Here is an 8,477-nt window from a genome sequence, read left to right as displayed (position 1 = left end):
GACTGTTAACATAAAACTGCTGCTGCTTGCTCTGTGCTCAGAGGGGCTGTTTGAGGAGTAGTACTCGGCACTGGTGAGGCTGCACCCTGAATATGGTGTTCAGTTTTGGGCCCCTCTCTGCAGGAAAGACGTTGCGTTGCTGGAACATGTCCAGAGAAGGGCGATGAACCTGGTGAGGGGTCTGGAGCACAAGTCTTATGAGGAGCGACTGAGGGAACTGGGGTTGTTTAGTCTGGAGGAAGCTGAGGGAAGACCTGATCGCCCTCTGCAACTGCCTGACAGGAGGCTGTAGCCAGGTGGGGGTCGGTCTCTTCTCCCTGGTAATGGGCGATAGGACGAGGGGAAACAGCCTCAAGTTGCACCAGGGGAGGTTTAGGTTGGACATTAGGAAACATTTCTTCACCACAGGAGTAGTTAAATATTAGAAGTGGTGGAGTCCCCATCCCTGGAGGTATTTAAAAGACAGGTAGATGAGGTGCTTAGGGCCATGGTTTAGTGGTGGGATGGCAGGGTTAGGTTAACGGTTGGACTGGATGATCTTAAAGGTCTTTTCCAACCTAAACGGTTCTATGATTCAGTATGGCCTTTAAGTCTTTCTGGAAACCAAGTCTAGGTCTGTAATAGTACCACACCAGACTGCTACCACTACCGTATTTTTTTGTTTCCTGGCTATTGCAAAGACACAGCCATATGAACAAAACATTCAGCTGCGTTTATTAGGACAAAAAATAAATGGGAATTATTCATTTGTTTTGGTTTGTACATTCAGTGAAGACCTACATGAAGATAATCTCTTTCAGCGTTGGTCATTTCAGCGCTCATCCAGACAATGATCAATTCATGGGATGGCACGCTGTTTACTTTTCACAGAAGTTGGATTTTAAGCTAGCTTTGTTACAGATACACAGCTACAAGGTAAAAGCATGTTGGAAAATGATCCCCTGGTATCAATACAGGCTGGGGGAAGAAAGGATCGAGAGCAGCCCTGCCAAGAGGGACTTGGGGGTGCTGGTGGATGAAAAGCTGGACATGAGCCGGCTACTTCATTGCAGACATCAATGGCTCAGTTAACACTGCTCATGGTGGGTCATACATTGGGCAGAAGCAACTTAGGCACAAAAAGACACACTTCCATTGCACAGTCTGGAGGGATGGAACTGTCTTAAGAGGGAAATAATCATTTTGCATCACCCCAACTGTTAAATACTGGGTTTGCACAATTATTAACACCGTGAGGTTAATTTGGATATTTGAAGTCTTCTGGAGATGGCCAACTATGCAGCAATGAGTGGAATTAGACTGGATATGAGGAAGAAATTCTTTACAATGAGGGTGGTAAAACACTGGAATAGGTTTCCCAGAGAGGTAGCGGAGGCCTCATCCCTGGAAACAGGTTGGATGGGGCTCTGAGCAACCTGATCTAGTTAGTGGGGTCCCTGCTCACTGCAGGGGGGTTGGACTAGATGGCCTCTAGGGGTCCCTTCCAACCCAAAGCATTCTGTGATTCTATGAAAATAAGTGCAGGGGGAAGCAATAAAGGGAGGTAAGGAGAAAGGTTTTGAAGAACTGTTTAGGTAAGAAATGTAGATAGAAAGGTAGTCTGAACCTTTCTGAGATACTGAGACTTCTCTTTTTCTATAATTTTTTAAAGTTTTGGGATAAGAAGTAATACTTTTCTGCAAGACATGTCCTCTTTTCACTGGTTTCAAGGATGAGCCTATTCATACTTTTAGGCCCAGTGGTCAACAGCATTTTATATAGCAACATTTATTGGGAATTACCCACTCTTAAAAGCAGATGTGATTCCCTTTCATATTCTATAGGCCCTATTTCAGGTGAAAGATCTGAAAACTTGTAGTGCATGTTTTGTGTTTATATATAAAACCGAAAAAAGGTCCAGGAATTTTCAATGTGACGGGAATGTAACCTAAAATGAGAAAGTGAGCAGGTTTACCTGATCTTCGATAGCAGCAGAAGCGTGAACCTTCTAAAGAGAGGTATGAAGAGGTTGGCAACCTAAAGAGATGCGATGGGGGTATAGGGGAAGCTGAGAACGCGAAGACGTGAAATGGAGAGGAGCAGCAGGTAAGCTTCATCCGCGCTGTGACAGCAGCACGCCATCAGCGTGCTACAGGCCTCGGCTGGGCGCCCCTTGCTCTGCTGCTGGGCCTTTGGAAGCTCTCGGGAAGAGCGCTGTGGTCTTGCAAGAAGCTCGATGCCCAGCCCAGCTTGCTATTAGCCCGAGCTGTTGCCAGCTGCCCCGCTGCCTCCTGCGAGCCTCGGTGTTCTGAACGCGGGGGCAGCCGCTGCTCCTGCGTTCTTACAATTGGAGGTCGCTGTCTGGGGGGCCAACCTGACCATCTGCAAAGGAGACAGAGTGAGAGTTCTCACGCTGTGACTTACGAACTGTTCTTTTCTGTGCTTCTAGAAACAACTTTGTTTTCATGGGATTATATTAATTTCACTTCCATCACGCTGCTTGTGTTTGGGGGCCCTTGTGTCTCCTGTTACCCAAAGTGTAAAAATGAGAAAAGCCTCCCAACTGTTCTCGCTGCCTGGGATTGTGAAGCAGAGTCCTGCGTTCCCTTTACTTACATGGTTCTCCAATTCATCTGCAAGTTTCTTGAGCTTTTGCAAGGGGAAAGGAGAAAGGGAACGGTAAGTCAAATGAAATGGGAAGAAAGTTCCCACTAGGAGTTACCTTCTTGTAAAGAATATAGGGAACATCTACTCCTTGGCTTCAGGCATCACTCAGGACAGTTTGGGTTTTTTTTTTAGCAGTGCATGTTATAAGGTTCCTCATAGCATCCGTTCCACTCTTAGTTTTAATTAGAGTGAAGCACTGTCAGATGCTGAGTTATCCCCACCTCTTCTCAGTTTCACTTTTTGAGGTCCCCCCTGCTTTGCTCTCAGCTCGAGGCTGCTTGTGAGCCCTCACTTTTCTCTGGGGTTCAGAAAAGAAGGGATTTTTCTCCAAGATCTTAACTGATCAGTGTCTCAGAGCTAAGCAGCCTTCAACTATGAAAACAGACCCACCAACAAACAGGATTTCCATCACTAACATCTATATAACTGGTGCTGTTCTGGAACACTGGGCTAGTATTGGAAGACGCAGAGATGGCTACGCTGGTGTTGAATACCATCATTCTGGATAACTGTGCCATGGGTTTATCGGCTCTGAACGCTTGGCATTGGTATCTGTGGGTGCAGAAAGGGGACGGGCTCTGATCTGATGCAAATCCCTTGTTAGCTGAGTAGACTGATGTCCTCGAGGGCAGGGACATCTTTCACGGGATCAGAATGCTCAAAGCCCCGTCCAAGCTGGCCTTGAACACTTCCAGGGATGGGACATCCACAACTTTGCTGGGCAACCCGTGCCAGTGTCTCACCACCCTCATCGTAAAAAATGCCTTCCTTATGTCCAGTCTAAACTTACCCTCTTTCAGTTTAAAACTGTTGCCCCTTGTCCTGTTGCTATAGGTCTTGGTAAAGAATCTCTGTTTTTCTTACAAGCTCTAGTTCTTAAGCCCACATCAGATGTTGGTAAGATGCTTTAACTCCTAGCTGTTGGCCTCCACATCTAGCAAGTTGTTTTGCAGCAGCATCCAGGCTTTTGAATTGCTGTCACTAGTTATGAAATGGTACCCAGTTTGTTTTTATGTCTGCTCATAGTACTGAGTTAATGCTATTCCCATATGAATTGGATTATGTTCTTTGACGGTAGATTCTTGAGCTGCTTTAACTTACCCTTTTCATGCATCTAGGACATACTGTGAAGATAGGGACAAGTCTTTTATCTTTTCTTTCCAGATTACAAGCCTTGAGCAAGGAGTGAAGGGAGGGAAAACAAAGCCTTGGCTTAACTCATTAATTTATTGACAGTTTTTTCCTGGTTGGGTTATATAAAACTGCAAAGATACCAAAAATGTAATCATATAAGAATAGGACTTCTTACCCAATTAAAACATGCTTCCTCCTGTTCACCCATGCTGACAATTAATAGCCCGCGACCTTTATTTTTTGGAGTACTGATTTCTGTTGAGACTACAAGAGGTGTTAGAGCTGCGCATCAGAACCTGACCAGTACTTATGAGGGTAAGTGGATGCTGGTATTTGATGTTAAAGATTTCATAACCAATTTCTCTCATGTCTGACAACCCACTTAAGAGCCACTGTGATGTTGTCACTCTCACACCAAGTGAGGTGTCTGTAAGCAAGCTAGACTCGCAGGAGTGCGTGGGGGCAAAAAGCAGAGTTCTTCGATGGACAACAGTCATGGAAAGTGGTACGCCATCCTCATAGAAAGCTGACGATGTATGGACTGGATGGGCAGACAGTGAGGCAGACTGAAAACTGGCTCAACAGCTGGGTCCAGAGGGTGGTGGTCAGTAGTACAAAGTCTAGTTGAAGGTCAGTCATTAGTGGTGTAGCCCAGGGGTCAATACTGGGTCCAGTCCTGTTTAACATCTTCATTAATGGTCTAGATGATGGTGCAGGGTGTACCCACAGCACGTTTGCTGATGACACAAAATTGTGAGAAGTGACTGATATGCCAGAGGGCCATGCAGACAGACCTCGACAGGCTGGAGAAATGGGCTGACAGGGACCTCGTGAAGTTCAACAAAGCGAAGGGCAAAGTCCTGTGCCTGGGGGGAAATAACCCCAGGCACCAGTACAGGCTGGAAAGCAGCTTTGTAGAAAAGGACTTGGAGGTCCTGGTGGACACCAAGTTAAATGTGAGCCAATAATGTTCCCCTGTGGCAAAGGCAGCCAACAGCCTCCTGTACTCCATTAGGAAAAGCATTGCCAGTAGGTCAAGGGAGGTGATCCTTCTCCTCAGCACTGACGAGGTCACACCTGGAGTGATGTGTCCAGGTCTAGCTTCCCAGAACAAGAGAGGTATGGAGCTACTGGAGAGAGCCCACTGAACGGCCTCAAAGATAACTGAGGGACTGGAGCACCTCACATAGAAGGAAAGGCTGCGAGAGCTGTGACTCTTCAGCCTGAAGAAGGCTCGGGGAAGATCTTATCCAATTGTACAAAAGGAGGGTGTAAAGAGGAATGAGCCAATCTCTTCTTAGTGGTGCCCAGTGTCAGGACTAGAAGCAATGGGCACAAACTGAAACATAGGAGGTTTTGGCTGAATATCAGGAAATACTTTTTACTGTGAAAGTGACTGAGCGCTGGCACAGGTTGGCCAGAGAGGTGGTGGAGTCTCCATCCTTGAAGATGTTCAAAAGCTTTCTGGACATGGTCCTGGGCAACCAGCTCCAGGTGACCCTGCTTGAGCAGCGGGTTGGACCAGATGACCTCCAGAGGCCCCTTCCAGCCTCAACCATTCTGTGATTCTGCTGTGTTCCTGGTGTACGCTAAATCTGTGTGCTTGCACCGCTTTTGCCTAATCAGCTGCACCTGACCCCTATTGCCTTCACGCTCCTTTAGTCAAGGGCAAAAAGCGTGGAGCCAGGCCAGCAATTCAGGTTCTTTCCTACCATCCCTGGCTGACACAGAGCTGTGAGCACGTGATCTTTTGCACTTGACTAACTTTGTTTGTAAATACTTCTTATCTTAGTGTATACAGTCGCTTGAGAGCTAGATATGGACTTCACAGAGTTTCTTTAGAGCTTTTCCCACTGCACACCCTTTGTTTTACGTAGTCAGTGCAGGGATTGCAGCTACTGACAGAGACTTCGTGCCCAGCTTTATTCTTTCTGGAGGTAACCATGGCCTTCAGTGAAAAATGTATTTTATTTTTTGTTTAGGTGCTTGGCAGAAACAAAAAATTAATGGTTTAAACTGAGAAGACTGAGGATGCTTATTGATCTTGTACAGCAGGTGGTTGAGACCCTGCCTCAGATCTGCAAGGGTCTGGTGTAGAATTGGCTTGCTCTGAAAAATCCTTCGGGCATATTCCTTGTGCACCTGTGCTGGTATTTAATAGGATAGACTTGAACAAATTTTCTGATAGAAGAAAAAAGTTAACTAATTCTCGACTTGCCCATCACTAGGTCTGTGGGATAGGTTCATGTCCCTGAGGCTCCAGAACACTCATGGACCTGCATCCCTCCTTAAGCTGGTCAGACCTGACTAAGCTTTTAAGGTTTCTTAAAGCCTTGCTTTCAGCATCTGGCTAATAAAGTAATTTATTTCCTTGGTGCAGGGAATCTCAAAAGGAAATAATTTGAATAATTTTGCTAGATGCCATGTCACATCTTCGCATCTGAAAGATTTCAAAGATAGTTTCTAAGTGAGTTGAATGTAAACATCTATGTCTTAGTGGTATTCAGTTACAAGATAATAAATTTGTGGGTTGTGTATCCAATGAAAAGACTGTTAGTTGATTATCTCTACCTACTTTATCTAACATTTAAGATATACTAGTTATAGCTCTATCCTGTAATGCGAGTGTAACTGTAGACGTGGCGCTGCTCCTAACTAGCTTGGATAGAGTACAAAGATGTAGCAGCACTGACCTACTTCAAAATTTTTCAGCATCTTTCAAATCTTTTAGAAATTTGAAGTATGTTACTGAGGTAGTGATGTGGTTTAACCTCGGATGGCACCCGAGTACCACCCAGACGCTCACTCAATATCCCCCAGTGGGATGGGGGAGAGAATTGGAAGAGTAAAAGTGAGAAAACTCATGGGTTGAGATAAAGACAATTTAATAGGGAAAGCAAAAACCATGCATGCAAGCAAAGCAAAACAAGGAATTCATTCCCTGCTTCCCATTGGCAGGCAGGGGTTCAGCAATCTCCAGGAAAGCAGGGATCCATCATGCGTAACAGTGACTTGGGAAGACAAATCATCACTCTCATCGCTGTCCTTTCCTTCTTCTTCCCCCAGCTTTATGAGCTGAGCATGACACCATATGGTCTGGAATAGTCCTGTGGCCAGTTGGGGTCAGCTGTCCCGGCTGTGCCCCCTCCCAGCTTTTTGTGCCCCTGGCAGAGCAGGGGAAGCTGAAAAGTCCTTGACTGGTGTAAGCCCTGCTTAGCAACACCTAAACCATCAGGGTATTATCAACATTCTTCTCGTAATAAATCCAAACCACAGCACTATGCCTGCTACTAGGAAGAAAATCAACTCTGTCCCAGCCGAACCCAGGACAGGTAGTTATGGTGCATAGAAATAGGTGGAGCTGTATCTTACCGAGGATTCTCGACTAAAACCAGCAGATGTCCTTACATGTCCTGCCATTTCACCTGAGACTGGGGGTCATCCTGCCATTGGATTTAGGGAGCGGTCAGGAATGAGATGAGAGCAGGAAAGGTCTGTTTTCCAGAGTCGGTCAGTATTTCATGCCAGGGGGTATCTGTTGCTCTGAAGAACAGAGCAGGGGTGTTAGCTTATCCTTATCTATAAGGTGGCTTAATGTTGGCAAGGAACCCAAGATCAAAATTTGGCTTAAAAGAGGATATAGACGTTAACTGCTACTTTTCTTTTTTATTGCCTACCACTATCTCTTGTTGTCCTACTTGAGTAGCAGATAATAAAGCAGAGCATGGTTTGTAACTGAAACTTAACCTCGTAAAATTATTGGCAATGAATTATCTATATGTCTGTTTGCTCTCTGTTAATGGGAGCATAAAATCCAATCATAAAGTTTGTGGTGCTGCACCTGGGGTACTGGCAGAAGTGACCGTACCATGGCTCAGTAACATGTTGACCCACAGCAAGCAGGAAGAAGCCTTTCAGCGCAGACAGCAGAAAATAGCACGGATAATACAGTGATGCTGTCGTCTAAGTGCACCAAGACCTGCACTGTTCGTATCTCCATACAGTCAAGAAAAGCCAAACTTTGTCTAACCTTTTGTTGGAACAGCAGGGAGGAGTGGCAGAGCATTCCTTACATGGCCCTAGATAGACCATGAAGCATGCTTTCAGAAGGGCAGTGGCTCTAAACTGCGATTACAGGTATCACACCATCATTTCTGTAAAGTGATTGAGGGAGGATCAACTAAAAATCTGCCTACACAGAGGACAAACTCAGTGGTTTAAAAAATTATATACACAAAAGTCTTAGGATGGCTGAGGCTATGCCTAAAGACACCAGCGCAGGGTATGCTGAAGGTTTGATGATGGACGCAGGAGATGGTGTGTATGGTGAGACCAGAATCTGTGGCAGATGCATACTCCAGTACTGTGTGGGCAGCACAGAGACCTCTTTGCCTCCTTTGACCCTGATGTACCTGGGTACCCTGAAGCACTCATGAAAGAAGGGGAGCCAGGCTCCCTACTGGAATGATTCTCTTAGAGGAGCCTATGTCTCTCTGTTACTACAGAAGGAGCCTGGAGAGGTCAGCATCCATGTCTCAACCTCGCCTTTGGTGTCACCAGTCAGTAGGACAGTCTATGCCATCTTTGGGAGGAGCACCCAGTTACGGACTCAGCAACATACGATAAATTTCAGATTTAGACCAGGGCTTTGAGATACATGTGCTGTACTGGGAACAGTCATTCACAGGAGCATTCGG

The sequence above is a fragment of the Egretta garzetta genome, unplaced genomic scaffold (genome assembly GCF_000687185.1).
Source record: "Egretta garzetta isolate BGI_Z169 unplaced genomic scaffold, ASM68718v1 scaffold68, whole genome shotgun sequence".
Lineage (NCBI taxonomy): Eukaryota > Metazoa > Chordata > Aves > Pelecaniformes > Ardeidae > Egretta > Egretta garzetta.
This window is presented reverse-complemented; position numbering follows the sequence as displayed.